Genomic DNA, 25495 nt, shown 5'->3' on the forward strand with positions numbered 1-25495 from the left:
CATACAAATATGTTCGCAGGCAACCAATTTTTGAGTCTTTTCGATCGATTTCGTAATCAACTGCTTCTGGTTCTGAGTATTGTAATTGCGTACAACATAGCTTATAGCCAGGCAAATTTTCAGTCCAATTAGTTTTGTATTTGTAATGTATCGACCAATTTCGGAATCAATTAATTGTCTTGCTTTTGACAATTGAATGGTATAAATGGATGTCCAATAATTTCATGCAACAAAGTTCATAGACAATCAACTTTTGCTTCTATTAAGTTTTTCGTTTGGCATTTGCAATATCCCAATCGATGTCGCAGTCAAATTCTTATTGATTTTCAAAATTGTATGGTGTATGCGGACATGCAATAACTACAAATTGAATGATGTGGAAATTGAACGGTCGAACCAAATTCTTAGTGGATTCTACTTCTGGTTTTTTGCTTGCACTAACTCGATCGGTTTCGCAATCAATTTTGTATTGATTCTGAAAATTTAACGGTGCATTCGGGCAATAACTACATCCAATGAACTTAGTAGTTAGCCAACTTTAGGGTCTATTAAAATTTTGAATTTATAAATTTTTTAAAATCAATTCTTCTCATGCAACTGAAATTGATTGCAAAATTGATCAGTGCCCACACCGCATAACCTCTGTTAGCTATCTAATAGAAGTTGTTAGACTTACCGCTAGCTTTCTCAAAGTTTGATGATACTCAAGTCGAAAGTATTTTCACATCGTCAATGGATAAATGCGTATTGGTTCATTTTAGAAATACGTCTGAATGATGAAAAAACTTGCCTACGTACATATACAAAAGCTCATTCAATGAAGCCCAGGCCCAACTATCTAGAAAGAGACTGCCACTAATTTCTTATAGCAACGACATCTGCTGTAAAGGCTTTGCAATAATAGACTAGCATTAAGTTGCTGCAGACCTCTAACTATTTTTGGTTTACTCTACCTAAGAGCCCCTAAGCCATAATTTGTATCACATCCAACTAGGCACCCATTTCTCTTAAAGGAAGACGTTGCCACTCAATCTCAATTAACTAGTACATTTATTACTATCATATACTCTACAAAAAAAAAGGCTTAAATTATTTTGATGAAATTATGTATTCCGACAATGTGCTGCATTCTTAACCGTCTCACCCAGGTGCTTTCACTCAGAACAATTTTATACGGTTGCCACTTATTCAAATTTTTTATAGATATAGACTTCCATATATGAAAATCATTAGTATCGAAAAAAATTTGATTGAGCCATGTCCGTCCGTCTGTCCGTCTGTCCGTAAACACGATAACTTGAGTAAATATTGAGATATCTTCACCAAATTTGGTACACGAGCTTATCTGGACCCAGCATAGATTGATATTGAAAACGAGCGATCGGATGATAACCACGCCCACTTTATATATATATAACATTTTGGAAAACACAAAAAACCTGATAATTTAGTAAATAATACACCTAGAATATTGGAATTTGACGTGTAGACTGATATTGAGATTCTTGATACAAATTTGAAAAATTTTTTTAAAATGGGCGTGGCACTGCCCACTTGTGATAAAATCAATTTTACAAATATTATTAATCATAAATCAAAAATCGTTAAACCTATCGTAACAAAATTCAACAGAGAGGTTGCTTTTACTATAAGGAATTCTTTGAAGAAAAAATAACGAAATTGGTTAAGGACCATGCCCACTTTTATATAAAAGTAATAAAATAAGCTATATCTTTGCAAAAAAGAGCTTTACATCAATTGTATTTTATTTCCCAAGTGGATTTATAGCAATAAATAGGAAAAACTTAAAATTAAAAAAAATGGTCACCGCCCCTTTTATGACTAAGCAATTTTCTATGTTTCGGGAGCCATAACTCGAAGAAAAATTTGTACAGAATAGAACCATATGTATATGTATTATTCCGCAGCCTTGTAACACTATTAAGTACACAAAACAAACAACAACAACATTTCAAGTGTACAGCTGGGATTGTAATGTTCGTTTTCACCCGAACGTAGACTTCTTTACTTGTTCTTAAACGGAATTAGATATGGGTGTCAAGCGAAAGGCAATTTTCAATGTACTTAAAAAATTGTAAAGTACGAATGGTCTCTTAACCAGAATCGTTTTGACAATGTTTTCGGGAAGATTTTAGGGCTGTTTCGATACCGTTTCGTAATTTGGGTTTCCCAGAAGCTAAGGACATCATTTCGAAACAACTGTCCAATGTGGAATTATGATTTTAGTACGATTTATTTATTACTATACTTGAATATGCCAAGGATCGTAGTTAATTAGACTAGGACTTTTGGCTGCGCATATTGTGAATTCTATAGCTTCAAGGAATGACAGCCGCAGTAAAGTTTTTTATACTCAGTTGAGCAGAGCTCACAGAGTATATTAAGTTTGATTGGATAACGGTTGGTTGTACATATATAAAGGAATCGAGATAGATATAGACTTCCATATATCAAAATAATCAGGATCGAAAAAAAATTTGATTGAGCCATGTCCGTCCGTCCGTCCGTCCGTCCGTCCGTCCGTCCGTTAACACGATAACTTGAGTAAATTTTGAGGTATCTTGATGAAATTTGGTATGTAGGTTCCTGAGCACTCATCTCAGATCGCTATTTAAAATGAACGATATCGGACTATAACCACGCCCACTTTTTCGATATCGAAAATTTCGAAAAACCGAAAAAATGCGATAATTCATTGCCAAAGGCGGTTAAAGCGATGAAACTTGGTAGATGGGTTGACGTTATGACGCAGAATAGAAAACTAGTAAGATTTTGGACAATGGGCGTGGCACCGCCCACTTTTACAAGAAGGTAATTTAAAAGTTTTGCAAGCTGTAATTTGGCAGTCGTTGAAGATATCATGATGAAATTTGGCAGGAACGTCACTACTATTACTATATATGTGCTAAATAAAAATTAGCTAAATTGGATGAAGGACACGCCCACTTTTTAAAAAAAAAATTTTTTTAATTCAAATTTTAGCAAAAAAGTTAATATCTTTACTGTATATAAGTAAATTAAGTCAAAATTCAATTCCAGTAATGATATGATGCAACAAAATCCAAAAATAAAAGAAAATTTCAAAATGGGCGTGGCTCCGCCCATTTTCATTTAGTTTGTCTAGAATAATTTTAATGCCATAAGTCGAACAAAAATTTACCAATCCTTCTCAAATTTGGTAGGAGCATAGATTCTGTGACGGTAACTGTTCTCCGTGAAAATGGGCGAAATCGTTGGAAGCCACGTCCAGTTTTTATACACAGTCCACCGTCTGTCCTTCCGCTCGGCCGTTAACACAATAACTTGAGCAAAAACCGATATATCTTTACTAAACTTAGCCCACGTACTTATCTGAACTCACTTTATCTTGGTATAAAAAATGGCCGAAATCCGACCATAACCACGCCCACTTTATCGATATCGAAAATTACGAAAAATTAAAAAAATTCCATAATTCTATACCAACTACGAAAAAAGGGATGAAACATGGTAACTGGATTGGTTTATTGACGCAAAATATAACTTTGGAAAAAACTTTGTAAAATGGGTGTGACACCTACCATATTAAGTAGAAGAAAATGAAAAAGTTCTACAAGGCGAAATCAACAGCCCTTGGAATCTTGGCAGGAATACTGTTAGTGGTATTGCATATATAAATAAATTAGCAGTACCCGACAGATGATTTTCTGGATCACCAGGTCCACATTTTGGTCGATATCGCGAGAACGCCTTCACATATACATCTAAGGGCCACTCGCTTTTAAAACCCTCATTAATACTTTTAATTTGATATCCATATCGTACAAACACATTCTAGAATCACCCTGGCCCACCCTAATGGCGATATCTCGAAAAGGCGTCCACCTATAGACCTAATGCCCACTCCCTCTTAAAATGCTCAGTAACACCTTTCGTTTGATACCCATATCGTACAAACATTCTAGAGTCACCCCTGGCCCACCCTAATGGCGATATCTCGAAAAGGCGACCACCTATATACCTAATGTCCACTCCCTCTTAAAATGCTCAGTAACACCTTTCGTTTGATACCCATATCGTACAAACATTCTACAGTCACCCCTGGCCCACCCTAATGGCGATATCTCGAAAAGGCGCCCACCTATAGACCTAATGCCCACTTGCTCTTAAAATGCTCAGTAACACCTTTCGTTTGATACCCATATCGTACAAACATTCTAGAGTCACCCCTGGCCCACCCTAATGGCGATATCTCGAAAAGGCGTCCACATATAGACCTAATGCCCACTCCCTCTTAAAATGCTCAGTAACACCTTTCGTTTGATACCCATATCGTACAAACATTCTAGAGTCACCCTTGGTCCACCTTTATAACGATATCTGGAAAAGGCGTCCACCTATAGAACTAAGGATTACTCCCTTTTAAAATACTCATTACCACCTTTCATTTGATACCCATATCGTACAAACACATTCTAGAGTCACCCTGGCCCACCCTAATGGCGATATCTCGAAAAGGCGTCCACCTATAGACCTAATGCCCACTCCCTCTTAAAATGCTCAGTAACACCTTTCGTTTGATACCCATATCGTACAAACATTCTAGAGTCACCCCTGGCCCACCCTAATGGCGATATCTCGAAAAGGCGTCCACCTATAGACCTAATGCCCACTCCCTCTTAAAATGCTCAGTAACACCTTTCGTTTGATATCCATATCGTACAAACATTCTAGAGTCACTCTTGGTCCACCCTTATGGCGATATCTCGAAAAGGCGTCCACCTACAGAACTATGGATTACTCCCTTTTAAAATACTCATTACCACCTTTCATTTGATACCCATATCGTACAAAAACATTCTAGAGTCACCCCTGGCCGACCCTAATGGCGATATCTCGAAAAGGCGTCCACCTATAGACCTAATGCCCACTCCCTCTTAAAATGCTCAGTAACACCTTTCGTTTGATACCCATATCGTACAAACATTCTAGAGTCACCCCTGGCCCACCCTAATGGCGATATCTCGAAAAGGCGTCCACCTATAGACCTAATGCCCACTCCCTCTTAAAATGATCAGTAACACCTTTCGTTTGATACCCATATCGTACAAACACATTCTAGAGTCACCCCTGGCCGACCCTAATGGCGATATCTCGAAAAGGCGTCCACCTATAGACCTAATGCCCACTCCCTCTTAAAATGATCAGTAACACCTTTCGTTTGATACCCATATCGTACAAACACATTCTAGAGTCACCCCTGGCCGACCCTAATGGCGATATCTCGAAAAGGCGTCCACCTATAGACCTAATGCCCACTCCCTCTTAAAATGCTCAGTAACACCTTTCGTTTGATACCCATATCGTACAAACATTCTAGAGTCACCCCTGGCCCACCCTAATGGCGACATTTCGAAAAGCCGTGCACCTATAGACCTAATGCCCACTCCCTCTTAAAATGCTCAGTAACACCTTTCATTTGATTCCCATATCGTACAACTAGAGACACCCCTGGTCCACCTTTATGGCGATATCTCGAAACGGCGTCCACCTATGGAACTAAGGATCACTGCTTTTCAAAATACTCATTAACAGCTTTCATTTAATACCCATATCGTACAAACATATTCTAGAGTCACCCCTGGTCCACCTTTATGGCGATTTCTCGAAAAGGCGTTCACCTATAGAACTAAAGCCCATTCCCTTTTAAAATACTCATTATCACCTTTCATTTGATACCCATATCGTACAAACAAATTCTAGAGTCAGCCCTGGTCCACCTTTATGGCGATATCCCTAAATCCCATAGAACTATGGCCTACTCTCTCTTAAAATACTCTTTAATACCTTCCATTTGATACACATGTCATACAACCACATTCCAGGGTTACCCTAGGTTCATTTTCCTACATGGTGATTTTCCTTATTTTGTCTCCATAGCTCTCAACTGAGTATGTAATGTTCGGTTACACCCGAACTTAGCCTTCCTTACTTGTTAATCTATAAGAATATCATCGAATGCAAATAAGTTAGCTGAAATCAGCCATTCCAGTATCCATGCCGTGTTAATTCGACTGAAGAACGTCCTACTACAAAATTTGTTCCAAAAATGCACTTCTTCATCTGCAAAAAATTGTGAGATAGCGTTTTCTCTAATATAATTTTGAAGCGCTCCAAATTCGGCTAAATCTCGATTTTTACCCACGACATCAATCTGTAAGAAGTTCAACGCTTTTTCAAATTACTTTTTGGGATTGTGATTAGCGAACACATACTTTAGCCAGATAGACTTTGTGGCGTTTCCATTTACTATGGCGAACAGGTTGTTTGTGGGGGCGTGGATTCAATTCATTTTGTTCATATTTCTTTTTAAATGGGAACACAAACTCTGATTGTCTTCCGGCATTACTGTGGTTAAGTTATTCTTAAATATACAATTTATTAAATATAGCCACCTGTGTTATTTGCGTCACATCAAAAATTTATTCAAAACTCCACCTACTAGAAATCAAAAATTATGAGCGCTTTCAGCGAACACAACTTTTACAACCATGTTTGCATCCGTTGAGTTATAGTTCGTTTTATGAACGGCAAGTTAAAAAAACTGTCAAATAAAATTATTATTCTTATATTCAGAAAAAGGACTTCTTAAATAATTTTTACACTTAACTATAATATTAAGAGGAAAAGTGTTATTGGTAAACAACAATTTAATGAAATGTCAAAGAACTGACAGGCAGCCGTTGTCAAAGAACTGTCAGAAACGTTGAGTGATAGTAGCGAAAAAATGTATACTCAGTAAGTTGACATAAAATCCAAACCGTTGAGTAAATCAAAAATGCTCTACGGTATATTCAGAATGATATCATTCAACGATTGATAAACAGTTGTGTTTACTGAAAGCTAGAGTTGGGTCGTTTCGTTCTGAACTTGTTCAATTGACCGGGTCTCTCTATTGAACAAGTGAACTAGATCTTCGATTTCGGTTCTATTTGTTCTTTTAGTTCGTTTTATCTAATGTTATTCTTTCTCTCTTCTCGTTTGCGAACATTGTAAATTCATACACACATACGCAGAAATTCACAGTGAGCACGAATGTCGATGATGCCACTTACACTAAAGATATGTGTGGTCACCTTTGTGTGTTGCACTGTTATAACAATATATGTATGGACTATTTATGAAAAACATCTTTTGTAAGAAACTAATTACATTTATTAAACTTGAAAAGTTCATATTTACAATTTGTGTCTGTACTCTTTCAATTTCCTGGATCTTCCGAAATTTGTAACTATTTTTGAAGTCAATTATACATATATATCTTAACTTATTTTATCATAACACATTTAAATATACCTACACAAAGCATTGCTGCATACACACCCCCATCTATACTTGTTGACTTTTTTCGTGGGTGTGAGCAGCGAAGAATCAATCTTGCCAATAAATGCTACTTTGGACTAGGTAGGCAATTGAAAAGTAAAGTCCTCTCTCGGCGAACAAAAGTCATACTCTACAAGTCACTTATCGTACCCGTCCTGCTATATGGGGCAGAAGCATGGACCATGACAACAGCAGATGAAGCGGCTTTGGGAGTGTTCGAGAGAAAAGTTCTTCGAAAGATTTATGGACCTCTACGCGTTGGCGATGGCGAGTACCGAAGAAGATTTAATGATGAGCTGTACGAGCTATACGCAGACATCAACATAGTTCAGCGAATTAAAACGCAGCGGCTGCGCTGGCTAGGCCATGTTATGCGAATGAAAGATGATGCTCCGGCCAAGAAAGTGTTTCTATCAGAACCCGCCTATGGAAACAGAGGTAGAGGGCGGCCCCCACTCCGTTGGAAGGACCAGGTGGAAAACGATTTAAACTCCCTTGGTGTGACCAATTGGCGCCGGATGGCGGAGCGAAGGAGCGACTGGCGCGCTTTGTTGGACGGCCATAACCGTTTAGACGGTTAAGCGCGAATTAAGTAAGTAAGTAAGTAAGTGAGCAGCAGTGAACAAATTTGCTTGAAAAAAAAAGGAACAGATGAACAAAAGAACAACTTGTTCGTTCATCAGAAAAAGAACGAAAGAACCGAATCTCTGAAATGAACGAAAAAGCACAACTCTACTGAAAGCACTCAATGTATAAGTTATCCAAAAACCTTATTTACAGATTCAACTCATTAAAAGCACATGTACAGTTTTATACATTTTTAGCTAGTGCAAATTGACTTCTATTCTACATTTCTTATACCATTTTTATACTGCTATTATGCTTAATGCATATGTGAATGAGGGTTTGGTTGACTGGTTGACCTTGTGTTACGTCGCTCAACTTTTCTGAGCGTGGCTTAGAGTAAAATAAAACTAAAAATTAAAAAAATATTTTGTTTTGCTGATTTGCAACATTAAAATAGCTAAACGTAATCTTAAACTGATAGACAGACTTATTTATTTTTCGACATATATACATACAAACTTAAGTGGATTATATGCATACGAGTCATTCCATTACAAATCGCTGTTTGATGGAAATCGAGTTTCTTCAATTCAGAAGTGTTAAACATAGACACCAATAAATATTTGTACCAGCCACTAAAAGATATTTGCATTTAAAAGTACTAGTTTATAATTATTGAATTAATATACTCAGCTGAGCAGAGCTCACAGAGTATATTAACTTTGTTCGCATAACGGTAATCCGTAACGGCATAAACTAATCGAGACAGATATGGACGTCTATATATCAAAATGATCTGGGTGAAAAAAGAAATTCATTTAGCCATGCCCGTCCGTCCGTCCGTTCGTCCTTCTGTCCGTGAACACGATAACTTGAGTAAATTTCAACAAAAAATTTAATATCTTTACAGTATAAAAGTAAATTATGTCAACATTCGACTCCAGTAATGATATGGTGCAACAAAATATAAAGATAAAAGAAGATTTCAAAATGGGCGTGGCTCCGCCCTTTTTCATTTCATTTGTCTAGGATACTTTTAATGCCATAAGTCGAACAAAAATTTACCAATCCTTGTGAAATTTGGTAGGGACATAGATTCTAAGACGATAACTGTTTTCTGTGAAAATCGGCGAAATCGGTTGAAGCCACGCCCAGTTTTTATACACAGTCGACCGTCTGTCCTTCCGCTCGGCCGTTAACACGATATCTTGCGCAAAAAACGATAAGTCTTAACTAAACTTAGTTCACGTACTTATCTGAAATCACTTTATCTTGGAATAAAATATGGCCGAAATCCGACTATGACCACGCCCACTTTTCCGATATCGAAAATTACGAAAAAATGCCATAATTCTGTACCAAATATGAAAAAAGAGATGAAACATGGTAATTGGATTGGTTTATTGACGCAAAATATAACTTTAGAAAAAACTTTGTAAAATGGGTGTGACCCCTACCATATTAAGTAGAAGAAAATGAAAAATTTCTGCACGGCAAAATCAAAAGCCCTTGGAATCTTGGCAGGAATACTGTTCATGGTACGACATATATAAATAAGTTAGCGGTACCCGACAGAAGATGTTCTGGGTCACCCTGGTCCACATTTTGGTCGATATCTCGAAAACGCCTTCACATATACAACTAAGGGCCACTCCCTTTTAAAACCCTCATTAATACTTTTAATTTGATACCCATATCGTGCAAACACATGGACCCACGGTCCACCCTTATTGCGATATCCCTAAATGGCGTCCACCCTTAGAAATAAGGCCTACTCGCTCTTAAAATACTCTTTAATACCTTCCATTTGATACACATGTCCACATTCCAGGGTTACCCTAGGTTCATTTTGCTAAATGGTGATTTCCCCTTATTTTGTCTCCAAAGCTCTCAGCTGAGTATGTAATGTTCGGTTACACCCGAACTTAGACTTCCTTACTTGTTTTTTATTTAAAGCTGATTTGTAAGTAAATTGGAAAGAAATCGAAAAATAACTTATTTTCAGAGCAAAACGAATAAATTAAAAATTGTAATTTCTTATTTTCGAGTTTAAAGCAAAACTCTTAAAAATTACAACCAATACATTCATCGATAGTCTGTACAATAAGGAACGTATTGGTTTGCTGCTTTGAAGATGCATTCACCCCTTCGGTATGATTCTTTTGATTTAAATTTTGACCAACAGTTATTTGTAATATCTGTCTATATATATTAACACCTCGAACAGATTTAAAGCTACTTAGAGGAAACCCCATAATTTCGTACTAGACGGTCCCGAAATAAAATTTAGGGATGGTCCCGAGACCGTTCTCGCAACAAACACGAGATGATACCAATAAGGAAGTTTACTACCTAATCTAAAGATTTTTTATTTGAAATACGATTTACATACTTTTTCAATTATTATTCGTTTCACATCGGGATTGGCATACTTAATACAATTTAAAAATGCAAATAGCTATCAACCTGGTAAAATTTTTCTGAGTGGCCATCCAACGAGAAGAATTTTAAGAATATAGCACATTTATATGATTTTATTGCAATCAGTTAAGGAGCAAAAATTACAGGGGATGCAAGTAACAAAGATGGGGTTGCAGCGTCTTCCTTTTCATCTCTCTTTTTCGTTTTCTCTTTTCCTTTCTGTATTCTCGGAATCGTTGGGTTGTGCTCTAACTATTTTGACTATTTGCACTTCTTAGGCTATACTCCCATTTCGAACTTATTTCAACTTAAATTACCTATTTTAAATTCTCAAAAAACTGATAATATGTACGTAGTTCACACAACGTTCAAACAAGTGGTTACCGGAAAATGTTTGGACTTCCCTCTGCTGTCTCGAAACGAACACGTGTGAAATGATTACATATAAGTTATTTCATAAGTCACTTACTCGATATAGTTTTGGAGAACCTCAAAAGCTGTTGGTTATGCAGACCTCACAACAATACTAAGCTTACAAAGGCCTGAGGTTTCATGCAGAATTGCGAACCTGTAATATTAACATACTGAACTGCAGGATAAAACTGTAGTATGCTAAGACACTTAAAGAAATGATCTAAGCAAAGGAAAGTCTGTCAAGCAAGTGAGACTAAAATAAGTTAGTCCTCTAGGGATATAATGGATTAGATGGCCTGATATCACAATAAGGTTCTTAGGAATTGACAGCATATGACACTATACAGAAGGTTTAAGGAAGCATGCCGAAGCTGTAATCATTGGGAGAACGAAAAAAAGCGCTTATGACACCAAATCTAATCTGGATCAGCATCTTGAAGTGCTTTAAATTAAACAATTTCGAGTGTACTACATTTATATCTAAAGGAAAACTTTCGCCTTGCAAATGCAAGAAATAATTTCAGTAATACAGTCACGATAAAAGGACCGTCTACTTTTCAAGAATCATGTCAAATGGGTCACTCGATAATTGATGAAAAAGAATTTGAATTGATTTTCGCGATAAAGCTTTTCCATATATTTTACCAATATACGTAAGATTGAGCATGCAAAGAAGTTGAGAGACCTAAATTATATTAAAAATATTCAGCTTATGTGATGTTTTAATTGCAATCAGTTCAATCTACTTAAAATAGGTCACTAAAAAGGTAGGAAGCTAAAAACAGGAAATAACAACACAAAAATAATTAAATGCCAGTTAAATCGTAACCTTTGAGAGCTTATTAGATATAATCTGAAGAAAAAGTTGGTACATGAAAGTTGCAAAGTAAAGAAGAAATTAACGTGAAAACCGCGTTTTATAATCGCTTTTGTTCACATCACATCAACTATGAGTTTAATTAAAAACAACTAAAAATTTCACGCAATCATAAACAACAAAGAAAAACATTAACAACAACTTTATCAACCAAAAGTAATCAAGTATTAACACGAAGATGAAAAACAAAACATAAAAGAAAACAACAAACCATTAGCCATTAGTTCAAGGAAAAAGGGGCAGAGCTGACGAAAAATAATTCAATTTACGAAACAAAAAATTTTGAGATTAAGAAACGCAACGATTTTGTAGACAATTACGAGATGACCTCGTTAAATTGTGGTTAATTTGAGATGAAAAAGAATTAAAGAAAGAATGAATGCCTTTGGGTATGCAAATACCGTTGTTACAAAGAGGAACGCATATTTATCATAAACTTAAATAGAGATGAAGTCAAATAACAAAAAACGGGGAAAAAATTAATTCACGTAAATCTATTAATTAAAACAATTGAAAAATGGCAAAAGTTGATTAATTAAAGCAAAAAGCTAAAGCTACATGAAATTAACTGAGATTTAATATACGAAAATAAGATAAAATAAAGCAAAATAATAATAGAATAAGATAAAATAATAATTAATAAACTATTTTTTAATTAAAATATGAGAAACAATAAAACTTAAATTAATATAATCATCTGTATTTAATTAGACATGCTCACGTTGCAGAAACATGTCCTAGTAACCATCGCCGTTTGTAAACTTTGCAATTTTTCTCTAATATAAATAGTGAATAAATATATTCATAATAAATAACAAAAATAATATAATAATATAAAGAAATTGTGTGAAATAGAGGAAAAAGTTAAACGCCATAAGCTTTTATCAGGGCATGTATCGGAAAAATATATGATCGGTTCAGTTCAGCGATTCGAACCGATTTTGCACTTTTGGATTGGATCATCAAAGCGGGTTTTGGCTCTTTGAAGCAGGTTTTCGGTTCGTTTCGAGGGTTCGAAAATAAAAAAAGTTTAATATAAAAACATGAACTTTAGGGTGTGCCTTATCAGTCAAACAAATGATTTTTGACAATCTCATGCCTCCAAGCAGTAATGTCAAGGTGAAAAATATCGCATTTTAATTTTCGTCCTGGTTACATACGTTAAATGGCTGCCGCACAACGGCCAAAGATAAGGTTTCTCTAAGAAGACTTAAAAAATTTAATAAAAACATATTAAAATTAATACATTTTTTCTAACCGTAAATGCGTGTCGTACAGGGCACCAAAATCGGTATGAAGACTTCCCACCCAGCATTTTTTGAAATTATTAACCATATTAGAGTCTTTTTCGAGTCTCCAGCATAATCAAGATAAGCATATATGCGCTCATTTTCTGATCAGAAAAGACTCCCTCGTCGGGAGAAAATGGTACCCTACGCGCGACTACACTTGGTGAGCCTCTTTTAACCCATATTTCTAATCAGTATTTAGTCTATTTCGGGTCATATTTACCATCATTTATGAGTCTTGTGGGAATAATTTTTAAGTGTGTTTTAAAGCTTTTGCGATTCTTTCTCTTCTTCTTTTTTGTGATCGCTTTACATTTTGTTGTTGCTTTTTCAATAAATCATATTTCACTCATAAGAGGGATTCGATTTAGAGTCTTCTTTTGATCTCAGAATGGATTAAACAGTTTTTAGTCGTCAAAAGGAGTCGAAAATGTCTCATTGTGGTGATTTATACTTTAATCAATCTTCCATATGCTATGTAGGTTCTTTCCCATTTCTTTAAAAATTTCATCAATCTTCTCATCGGCACTGAATTTTGAAAAGATTGATAGCGACAAATGGTTAAAAAGTTTTGATAATGCCAAATGGTAAACACAAAAACGAAATTTTAAAATTATCTATAGCGAATTTATTGAAACAACATATCTACGAAGTATAACCGTTTCTGACATTATTGACGTTTTTTTGGAAGGAGACAAAATTTATGTTGTTAATTTTTTTTATTTTTTTTTTATGTTATACTGGTTTTCCCGATAGACGGTTTGGTGCCCGAAAATTGATTTTCCTACATTCAAGAAGTTATCCTCTTCTCTCTCAATACCAACTTGTTTTTCTTGTCCATCCCTTATTTCAATTATCTCCCTCCCACTTCCATTCCAACTTCCACTCCCATTCAACTCTCGTTCCCACTCCAACTCTCCCTATAAGTTTCACTCTAACTCCCACTCTAACTGTCACTGCAACTCTCACTTTCATACACACTCCTACTCTCACTCCCACTCCCACTCATGTATGGAGTCTCTTTAATAAATTTCGGTCATTAAAAAATGTTTCTCACCAAGCAGAGAATGCGACTCAAGGACTGCTGAATCTGACAGCATATGAAAAACATAGCCTAAAAAGTAAGCACCATAATGTCTATATGCATGCTGTCCAAGTAATCCCTTTTTTTTTCATTTCCCATTGCAAACATTTTATTTAATTGTTAATTCAACAAAAAAAGTGATTGATTTAATCTCTAATCAAATGCTTTCCACAGACCACGTGGTTATTGCATTACTGTTGCCACTAACAAAGAAACCCAAGAATCTGAAATCCGGACCAATGACCGCAAGATTGTCAGCAGCAACAACAGCCTAAAGCAGTCAGTCAACCAGCTGCTGAAAGCATTGAGCAAATTGAGAAGCAGAAGTTAAAACAACAAAAAAGAAAAAAATCAGAAAACGAAACTGTGACATGATAGAAAACAGCAACAAAATTTTCGATGAAACACGTAAAAGGATGGATGATAAGACAAAAAAAAAAGAAGAGAAAGAAGTAAAAACAGCGGCACAGAAACCGGAATTCTTGGTAAGATTACTACATGGACCGTGCATTGCATGGATTGTGTGCGAAATGCTTCGTTGGCTATAGAAACCACGTTTACTACAATAAAAAAACAACAAAGCAAAATGTAAAGCTAAAAGTGTTTCGATCGATCGAACCACCAACGAGTCAGTGCATGAACTTAGTGGCGCTTCGCATGAGGCTTACAACATGAGTACATATGGATTCATAAGTGGAGGCATAGAAGCTGCAGTGGAGTTGGAAAAAAAATAGTGAAACAAAAATTAATTTTTTTCTATTTCTGGTTGACTATGAGTAGGATGCCCGGCGCTGACTGTATGACTTTGCTTATGGCATTAAACTTATAGAGACTTTCACTTTTTCTGGCGTTTTGTTTATGTTGTTTGCTTTGAGGCAGCATCTTCCCAAGAATTATTTACATTGCATACAGGAAGCATCAAAAAACATGCATAGATCCAAAGAAATAACAAAAAGAAAATTGTTGGCGAGAAAAATAGCCATATGAGAGAAAAAATATGGCGAGCAAATACACGCGACTCCTTTAAAAAAAAATACCACCAACTAATTATAAATGAGACTAGACGCCTAGGTTGCCACACCCCAAATATTTACGGGGCCAAAGGTTTTAAAAATAAGCCCTTTTCATATGTTAACCATTGACTTAAATACCAAGGATCCATTTTCCACAACGTGACAGTGATAAAAGCCCATCGTGATTTTACAATAGATGCTAGTTTCCTTATTGAACCGAGCAGATTAGTCTTTACTACTTTTACTCAACCTTGCCAACAAATATGAAGGGAAAAGTGTAAATTGTGTATGTATATTTGAACGATGTCCTGTCATCTCATGGCATATTTGGTTATGATACGAACCTGGTACCATTTTTCGAGGACAAGGGATACCGGGAAGCAGTTCCAATATACACTCACTGTCCACCTTTTCCAAAAGAACACGATATACGAAAATTGTAATATCAGCCCAAGAGGGGCGCGTGGAGTTACTAGAGAGCAGCTCTTTTGTCTTCTTCTTCCTATCGACTTCGAATCTTTTTGTTGTTGATTTCAATGAGTATGACCAGGAGTTTAATTGCGGCTAGTTCGCAGAGACTTAGCTGGGGGTCGACTGTAGTTTCAGCTTAAAAAATCAACTAAGCTAACTTGCTGCTTCCTCAAGAAATTGTCCGAAAAGACAAATTGGTCACGCAAGAATCAACGGGTGGAGAAGTACCATTCCCATTACCTCGCCTACCCTTTGCATATGTAGACGAGGCTCTGGCTACTACAAGTTTCTCACGGAAGTAGGAGATTGTCTGACATGGAAGGTTCAACTAGCTCACGTCAACAGATCAACTGAGCTAATTTGCTGACTTTTCAAGAAATTACATGAAAAAGAGTTGGTCACGTTGGGATAGGGTTAGCTTAGGTTGAACTGGCCGGTCCATGAGGACCTCACATAGACTGATTGCTTCCGTAGTGTTACCAGAAGTTTGTTGTAACGACCAAACTGAAAAACCCTATCAAACATCAGGACCTATGTTATAAAATAACTCCGTCCTCTTGGCAAATACTAGAAGCTTCCTAGGACCACTTGCTGCTTCTAGATCTGACAGCTGTATCACTCCTAATAGCTGGAGTCTTGCCTGGCAAGTGCAGGGAACGAGCACAGAACGTGCTCGATCGTTTCCTCCTCCAACCCGCACTTCCTACATCTGCTATCACTGACCAAGCCTAATTTAAAGGCATGTGACGCCAGAAGGCAGTATCCAGTCAGAATACCCGTCATGAGTATACAGTCCTCTCTTTTTAATGATAGAAGCAACTTTGTTAGTCTAAGGTTGTAAGACCTACAGATAATCGTCGACACTTTACAGACACGCGCTTGAACACATGCCTTTCCCGCTTGGTCGATCATGTGCACCTCTCTCCTTCGCTTAATCTCGCCCAGTCTAATTGGGACGTCTACGGAGCAAGCTTCAAGGGTTGCGCCCTTTTTAGCTAGTTCGTCCGATTTTTCATTCCCATCTACTCCCATATGCCCTGGCACCCAATATAGATGTATGCTTCTCCCTGTCCCAATTCTCTCCAGAGACTGCTTACACTCTAACACACATTTAGATACTGTGCTATGCGAGAGTATTGCCTTAATTGCTGCTTGACTGTCAATATAAAAGTTAACACGGTTGCAGCTTAAGCTATTCTCTTCCAGGGTTTCTACTGCTTAGGTTACGGCTAATATTTCTGCTTGGAAAACGCTACAGTAATCCGGCAGCCTGTAGGATCTGCTTATTTGCGGATCAGCACAGTATACCGCAGACCGTACTCCTTCCACTACTTTGAAACCATCTGTGTACACATGTTTCGACTCGTCCGCCATTTGCGCACCCTTGCGCCAACAGTCCACCTCTATTGTGGCCTTAAGATCTCCTTCGAAGCGCAGATAGGGAATCAGATAGTCTGTTTGCCTTGTGATTGATGACGCTATACCACTATGGTCGTATGGTCGGCGCTCAAGCTGCCCCGACGAACCGAGCCTGGTTGCAGTTGTTAATGCTATGTTCTTTGCTACCAGGTCTACAGGTGGAATGTGCAGAATGGCATACAGTGCAGCCGTCGGGGTTGTTTTCAGGGCTCCCGTAATGCTAAGCATCGATAGTCTGCATACCACCTCTAACTTTTTGAGGTATGTTCTTTTTTGTGTGGCTTTCCACCAAACAAGAACTCCATAGTATAGAATAGGGCTTACAATCGCTGTAAAATCCAATGAGAAAGAGAGGGCGATAAGCCCCACGTACACCCCAGCATTCTTTTACATGCATAGAGTGCCGTTGAGGCATTTTTCACCCTCTCCTACACGTTGAGCTTCCATGACAGCTTACTGTCTAGGATGATTCCTAGATATTTTGTGCAAGGTTTCTCCTGTTTCTCCTAACTTAGGCTTGGTCCAATTTGGGACCTTGTACCTCTTTGTAAACAAGACCATATCCGTCTTCTCCGCATTGACTTTCAACCCGACATTAGATGCCCAGGTATGAATATCCCGAAGCGCCCGATCCATCAAAGAACTAATAGTTGGAAGGCACTTTCCACTTATGACAACGTCATCTGCGTAAGCCGTAAGTTTTACGGGTCCCTCATCGAATCGCATGAGCAGTTGGTTGATGCCAGCGTCCACAGCAGAGGTGATAGCACCCCTCCCTGCAGCGTGCCCCTGTCCACTGATTTCGTGGCCTCGTACAATGCCCATTGTGATTTAATGTCCCTACAATTTAACATGCAGCCGATCCATCTGATTAAGGCGGGTTAAGAAGCTAAAAAAAAATTGTGTCGCCGGGGTCGGGCAAGAACCTGAGCATATTAAATTCATAACCGTCACACTCCAAAAAATCCTTCGCAGAGTGGTTTTGGGGCTACAAAAACTGCAACAACAATAAAAACGATGTCCACCCGAAACTCAATGACAGGTAAATATGTAAGGTTAACGACAAATATCAACACTGTAGGAGTGAACATACTGAACGACTTAGAATAAAGAAGAAAAATTGCAGGCATTTAATTTATTAGAAAATTGTCTGCCCTGCGTGAGTAAACTTCTCAAATAGTTTATTACGACTTATACTTAAGTACAAATTCTTGCACTTAACAAAATTATCAAATGCACGGCTTAACCGGTAAGGCAGTTCCGAACGGCCCTCAAAAGACAGGAAATTAATGCAACTTACAGCTCCTATCTCTCTAATATCCATGAGAATGGAGCGACCGCCGCCACCGTACTCACAACGCTGACCATTACTAGGTTCAGGTTCCGCAGGTTCACAGATCCATCGGTGATTGAACATGGGCTCACCGATTAGCCGAGCTTTTATGATGCAGCCAAACGCTTGCACACCCACTGTCTACTAATCCCATCGGCCTTTGGGAACTTGCAACCATCCAGCAGTTACCCGTTACCCCTCAAAAACTCTACCTATAAGAAAGCCCTTCTACGTGGCTAAAAATTTTGTTTTGGGAGCATAACAATCATCTGTACCTTTCAAAAATCTTCCCTCTGCGAAATTTTTCATTGAAAGGTCAAGGTAAGTTAGGCCAGAGGCTAAACGTTTTTAGTTTACACAAGTGCATCCAGAAATCCTTACTCCACTACAAGTACTCAAATCTTATATTTTGGAAAATGACTTTTGATAACAAACATTTAAAATTATGGGATCGGCGCAGAAACGAATGGTGCTGGTTACTACGCCAAAGCTAAGCGAAAATAATTATTTTTGGGTCAAATAGACCAAAGTGGCAACCATATGAGGCGCTTATTTATAGTTACAGTACGAATCGACATGTGCGCTTTTGTATTACACTTGCATTTTCAATTGCACTCTAGTTTTAGTTTGATTCATCTTACCGTACTCGCTTATACATTGTTGTTGGAAAGAGATCTGGTCGCATGCAACTGCAATTATGTTCCAATGCAAATGCAAATATACCGCCATACATAAGTACGAACAGACAAAAATGCATAAATTTATACATATTTATGGGTGTAGTTAATGTTGTGCGCTTTTATGTTGAATTTTATTGAAATTCCGGAAAAAGAGCAACCCACAAAAATAGCAAATGAATCATCATGCGAATTAAGTACAAAATTAACTTACATATTCACTCGTGTATCTGGTATATATAAATGTATAAGTAGTTGCGAATTTTAAACTAGAACTTCTGAAAAGGGTTGGGCCGACACGATTTTATGCTAATGGAAGTCAATAAATAAATTCGAATTAAATGTGCCAAATATTGCATTAGTTGTACAACAAAGAAAAGGAGGTTTCGGATGATTTCGAAACAGCAAATGTTACAACTGTTGATGAAAAGATGTGAGGATGTGTTCAAAGCATGGGAAGTTTATCAAAAATAGGGATTAGCTCGACTTTAGAAAGACCCTCGCCTGATTGGACATTCAAAGCGTGACCTGCTTAGATCACCAATACAATCAGACACCCAAATAAGGGGATGGCCGCAGGGGGTGTTCTGTCCCCACTTCAATGGGTCGTGGTCGTAAACGGACTAATCATAGCCTCGAATGTAAGGGCTGCCAAGTGGTAGACTATGCCCGCAATCTAGCTATCAGGGGGGAATACCCGGATACTTTGAGAAATGTTCCATACGGAAACTTGGGTACGGTTGCAAGGTGATTTTTATCCTGAGACATAGTTGTAAGCCCCAATAAAACGATCGTAGTTCTATTTATTAAGAGATAAAAGATCTCTGCTTTCAGACCACCCACCATTGGCAGAGTGTCACTTGCACTATCTGATAGGTTTAAGTCCCTTGGATTATACCTGAAAACAACTGTAATGTAAGTTTTATATAGAGGATACGTGGAACCGTTGGAAAACGCTGGCAGCACTCTCTATAAGCGGTGCCCTGTTATACCGATCTTCTTCTATGCGATGGTGGTCTGGTGGAACGCACTGGGCACCGCAACGAAGGGCTAGAAACCGTACAACAAATGGATGGCCCTGATTGATAACAGCGAGGCCAACGCCTGTTCAGCGGCCACCCAACATAACGTATAGAGCTGCAAGTATAATGACCTAGGTGGTTTTAGCATTGCATAGTTACGTAAACAAAGAACAGCGATCCCAGATAAAGTGGCCCAGCTTTTAACTCAATTTTGGGAACTCAGTGAGGACTGAACGAGTTTTTCCAATTAGATTGTATAAAAACCGTTTTCTCGAGTGTCACGGTCATACTGATATTGTTCACAGAATTTTAGGCAGTCGAGCGCTTAACGGGTCTGGGTTTTCTACTGGCGACACTACAACCTATCAGAACATAAAAAAAAAACAAACCAAGAAGCTCAACCTCAATCAAGGGTGCTTAAGAAAGTTTGGCCAACGGGGCGATATAACAAGGAAGTGAATCCCAATTTTCTAAAACATCCTCAACGAAGTTGGAAAAATTAAAGTTTTTCACGCCTAAGGAAAAAAGAAAGGGATTATCCTTGTGAAGTACAACAAGTCACTTGAACGAAATATCTTAAAAAAAAATTTTAATTGATACAGCCATCCAACGACAACGTCACAAACTTCAAAACAATGCAATTTAGAGAGCAAGCGCTGATTATTGTTGCACCGTTTGATTTAAGTGTGCGCTATAGCGGAGTCAACGCAATTCCAAACAGGCTTTGTGTATTATTCTTACGAAATCGATTATTTTGTTTGGAGCCAATAGGAGCCGAAATTATGTTGTTTTGAGCCGTAGAGAGCTATTGGAGATATTGCGATGTAATTCTTGCTAATATTTATTGCATTAAAACCAAAAATACGCAATATAATTTTTTGTTGATTTTGGTCGATTACCCACAGAACTCATTTGTAGCCCCAATTCATCAGATATGTCTAGCAAACCCAGAAAAAAAAAATAAAAAACAGAATTGACTTATACTTTTTTGAAAATTAACAGAAACGGATATTCCGATCAATGTGAGTCATATTTTACAATATAACAATGAAATAAATATTTAAGTTAACAATAATTAGTACCTAATCAGGAAGAGAAGCAAATAATAAGACAAAGAAGTGAATAAAGAATCATTTATTAACATTAAATTAAAGTTTATAGCAGAAATAAGCGAAAGAAGGAAGAATGATAAAACATGAATGCTTTTGGACTTCATATCGCCGAAAAAGTGATAGATGATCGAGTTTTCAACCAAGAACTTATTATAATAAAACTTTTTTGAAGGCTGTTCTGCATTATAATCTTTTTCTTTAGTCTAAATAGTACACTTTACGAAAAATTTGCTTTTAAAGATTTTTAAGAACATATAACTTTTTGGTAACGTTTTACAAGACGGTGTACCACCTAATTTTTATCAAAAATTATCAAAGGTGGCATCAAAAGATCCGTTTCAACCTCAGTTTTTAGAACCCGAAAGCGAGAATGAAAATGTTTATTACTGTAAAAAGATATAAGCAAAAAATAGGTTCAAATTTTCATGTGGTTGTTGTATTTTGCCAGATTTGTTGTACACACACACACACACACTAATGCAGAAGGGTGTTCTGCGCGCATTTAATTTTCATCCCCAAACCGGCGCAGAGAGAAGTTCTGTGCAAAAAAACACTATGATTCGGACGCTCTCGGGGTCAATTTACAGTTTTTTGTAAATATTTTTCGACAGAAATAAAATTTTTAATTTCCGCTTCCGGATTCTAAAAACGTACGTCGAAATAGGTTTTTTGATACCACCTTTGATAATTTTTGATACAAATTAGGTGGTGCAACGTCTTGTAAAACGTTACCGTTTTTTTATTCTAAAATTTCTCCAATCTAGGTTCTAAAAGTTACGCTTAAGCCACTCTCTTAATCAACTGCGTGCATTTGTTGTTGATTCACTTCACTTTTTCCATGTTTTTTTTTTTTTTTTCTTTCACACCGTTCTCTCATTTATGCCGAATAAATTTCTTTCATCTTTACTCTAGTTAGCCACTTTTCATTTCTATTATTTGCACTAATTGTTTACCATTGACGTTTTTCTTCCGCAAATCGATTGTTTCAAGCCATTAAAGAGAATGCATATAATGCAAATCGAATTTGCCAAGTATCAAATAAAACTTTTTTTATTGTACAAACACTTGGAATTGTAATCGCGTTAGCAACACAAAACTTGAAATAGCAAACAAAAGCTAATAGCTTGATTCCGCTGAATAAATTATAAATATAGTATATTTGCTTTGAACAGCGCGCTTAGAAAAAAACTCCGACTTCGCGATCAGCACTCGCGCGTAACTAACAAATAACCGCACGCGCTTTGAAACCGCTTTACGTCAAATAAACGAATGTTTTGTGCCGCGCACAGATTTCAGCAGATAAGTCAAAAAACAGAGTTGTCCAGTCGCTTGATATGAAATAAAAACGATCTCACGCGCGCTCTGTTGTACAGTAAATTACAATATACAAACATCATACCTACACATCATTTGTTGCGCTCCCCTACTCAGCTGTAAAAACATGCAAGTTCGATTCGAATTAAATTAATAAAAACTCAGCGCTCAACAAAATGAAGCAAACAATTCACCGCCAACGCCAAAATGCACATGTAGTTAATCGTACACAAACAAAATAAAACAGAAACAATTTTAAAACATTACAAAGCTATTTGCGCTCTCGCTCTTTGGATGCAATCAGCAGGTAAAGTGTTGTTAAACAATCAAATAATGCAGGTACAAAGAGTTAGCAGTCGTTTGGTTAGCAATATTTACTAAAGCCGTAGTGCAAAATTTGTGCAACAGCTGCTTGTGCGAGCACTTTGACATTCAACGAATTTTGAGAGAGCATATAAAAGCGGTCATAGTAACCAGTTTGTAAGTATATATGTAGGTATGGTGATCATATGGAGGTAGAGTACCCAACGTATCTTAGACTAACCAAAATTGTTGAAAAAAGTCGTGAGTACCAAACACTCGTGAAGTTCGATGTGTAACAAGTAAAGAAGGATAAGTTCGGGTGTAACCGAACATTACATACTCAGCTGAGAGCTTTGGAGAAAAAATATGGGAAAATAACCATTTAGCAAAATGAACCTAGGGTAACCCTGGAATGTGTTTGTATGACATGCGTATCAAATGAAAGGCATTAGAGAGTATTTTATGAGGGAGTGGGCCACAGTTCAATAGGTGGACGTCTTTTCGAGATATCGCCATAAATGTGGATCAGGGGTGACTCTAGAATGTGTTTGTACGATATGGGTATCAAATGAAAGGTATTAATGAGGGTTTTAAAAGGGAGTGGCCCTTAGCTGTATATGTGAAGGCGTTTTTGAGATATCGAGCAAAATGTGTACCAGGGTGACCGGGAACATCACCTGTCGGGTACCGCTAATTTACTTATATATGTAATACCCCGAACAGTATTTCTGCCAAGATTCCAAGGGCTTTTGATTTCGCCCTGCAGAACTTTTTCATTTTCTTCTATTTAATATGGTAGGTGTCACACCCATTTTTCAACGTCTTTTCTAAAGTTATATTTTGCGTCAATAAACCAATCCAATTACCATGTTTCATCTCTTTTTATACCTTTCATGAAAATGAAATGGTATATTAATTTCGCCACGAAACCCAAAATTGTAAGTCCTTAAAGGAAAATAGATAGACCCACCATTAAGTATACCGAAATAATCAGGATAAAGAGCTGATTTGTCTGTTTGTATGCAAACTAGTCCCTCAATTTTTGAGATATCTTGATAAAATTTGGTGAGCGGGTGTATTTGGGCTAGACATTTGTCGGAACCGGCCGGATCGGACCACTATAGCATATATCCTCCATACAACCGATTTTTCAGAAAAAGAGGATTTTTGTCATATCTTACTCAATTTAACAGATTGAAGCTTCAAACTTCACCATATAATTTCGTATATTCCACATATTGTTTCCTGAAAAAATTGATGAGATCGGTTGTATATATAGCATATATCCCCCACAACCGATTGTTCAGATAAGAAACTTTTCGTAATTACTGCCCTATTTTAAGAGCTAGAGGCTTCAAATTTCAGAGAATGCTTACGCATATAGCAGATATTGTTATCTGAAAAAATCATAAAGATCGGTGGTATATATAGTATATATATATAGTATATATATATATATATTTTCGCAATTTTAGCCCCATTTTAACAGCTAGAAGCTTCAAATTTCACAAAATGCTTACGTGTATAGCATATATTGATGTCTGAAAACATCATTGAGATCGGTGGTATATATATTATATACTTCATATAAACTGTCATTTTGACCCCTTTTTTACGGCTAGAAGCTTCAAAATTCATCAAATTTCATCAAATAGTTACGTTTACGTCATATATTTTTGAAATACGTGATTCGTAGTCATAGTTTTTACATGCAGACCACAAAAAACGTGAAACTTTGCATCTTCACACAGAGTACGTACCTATTTTTTATTTTATATTTATCTTAAAAATCGTTTAGGTATGTAGATCTGTTCACTATATATTTATTATCTTATACATCCGATTATTTGGAGATTACGAACGGGATAAGCTTATTGTTCAGCCACATTCATGAAAGGTATGAAGTCTTCGGCACAGCCGAAGACAGTCCCGTTCTTACTTGTTTCATATTTGGTATAGAATTATTGAATTTTTTTCATTTTTCGTAATTTTCGATATCGAAAAAGTGGGCGTGGTCATAGTCTGATTTCGGCCATTTTTATACCAAGATAAAGTGAGTTCAGATAAGTACGTGAACTAAGTTTAGTAAAGAGATGTCGGTTTTTGCTCAAGTTATCGTGTTAACGGCCGAGCGGAAGGGCAGACGGCCAACTGTGTATAAAAACTGGGCGTGGCTTCAACCGATTTCGCCCATTTTCACAGGAAACATTTATCGTCATAAAATCTATGCCCCTACCAAATTTCAAAAGGATCGGTAAATTTTTGTTCGACTTATGGCATTAAAAGAATTAAATGAAAAAGGACGGAGCCACGCCCATTTTTAAATTCTCTTTTATTTTTGTATTTTGTTGCACCATAGCATTACTGGAGTCGAATGTTTACATAATTTACTTTTATACTGTAAAGATATTAAATTTTTTGTTAAAATTTGACTTTAAAAAATTTCTTTTTTAAAGTGGGCGTGCTCGTCATCCCATTTTGGTAATTTTTATTTAGCACACATACAGTAATAGGAGTAACGTACCTGCCAAATTTCATCATGATATCTTCACCGACTGCCAAATTACAGCTTGCGGAACTTCTAAATTACCTTCTTTTAAAAGTGGGCGGTGCCACGCCCATTGTCCAAAATTTTCTAATTTTCAATTTTGCGTCATAAGGTCAACGCACCTACCAAGTTTCATCGCTGTATCCGTCTTTGGTAATGCATTTTCGCACTTTTTCGGTTTTTCGAAATTTTCGATATCGAAAAAGTGGGCGTGGTTGTAGTCAGATTTCGTTCATTTTAAATAGCGA

The 25495-nt window shown here is 37.0% G+C and overlaps 1 protein-coding gene across 7 annotated transcripts in view; it reads right to left on the reverse strand.

Annotated features, from left to right (window-relative positions):
- for (cGMP-dependent protein kinase for) overlaps nt 1-25495 on the reverse strand; it is a 319267-nt gene that overhangs the window by 61120 nt on the left and 232652 nt on the right. Inside the window, exon 1 of one of the 7 annotated variants that reach the window (XM_067768573.1) lies at nt 22036-22332. The exons of the other annotated variants lie outside the window; for them this stretch is intronic. The gene's annotated coding sequence lies outside the window, so the exon portion shown is untranslated. Of the gene's footprint in view, nt 1-22035; nt 22333-25495 lie in introns of those variants that run through there. 7 annotated transcript variants of the gene reach the window in all.

The sequence above is a fragment of the Eurosta solidaginis genome, chromosome 2, assembly GCF_040869045.1.
Source record: "Eurosta solidaginis isolate ZX-2024a chromosome 2, ASM4086904v1, whole genome shotgun sequence".
Taxonomy (NCBI): domain Eukaryota; kingdom Metazoa; phylum Arthropoda; class Insecta; order Diptera; family Tephritidae; genus Eurosta; species Eurosta solidaginis.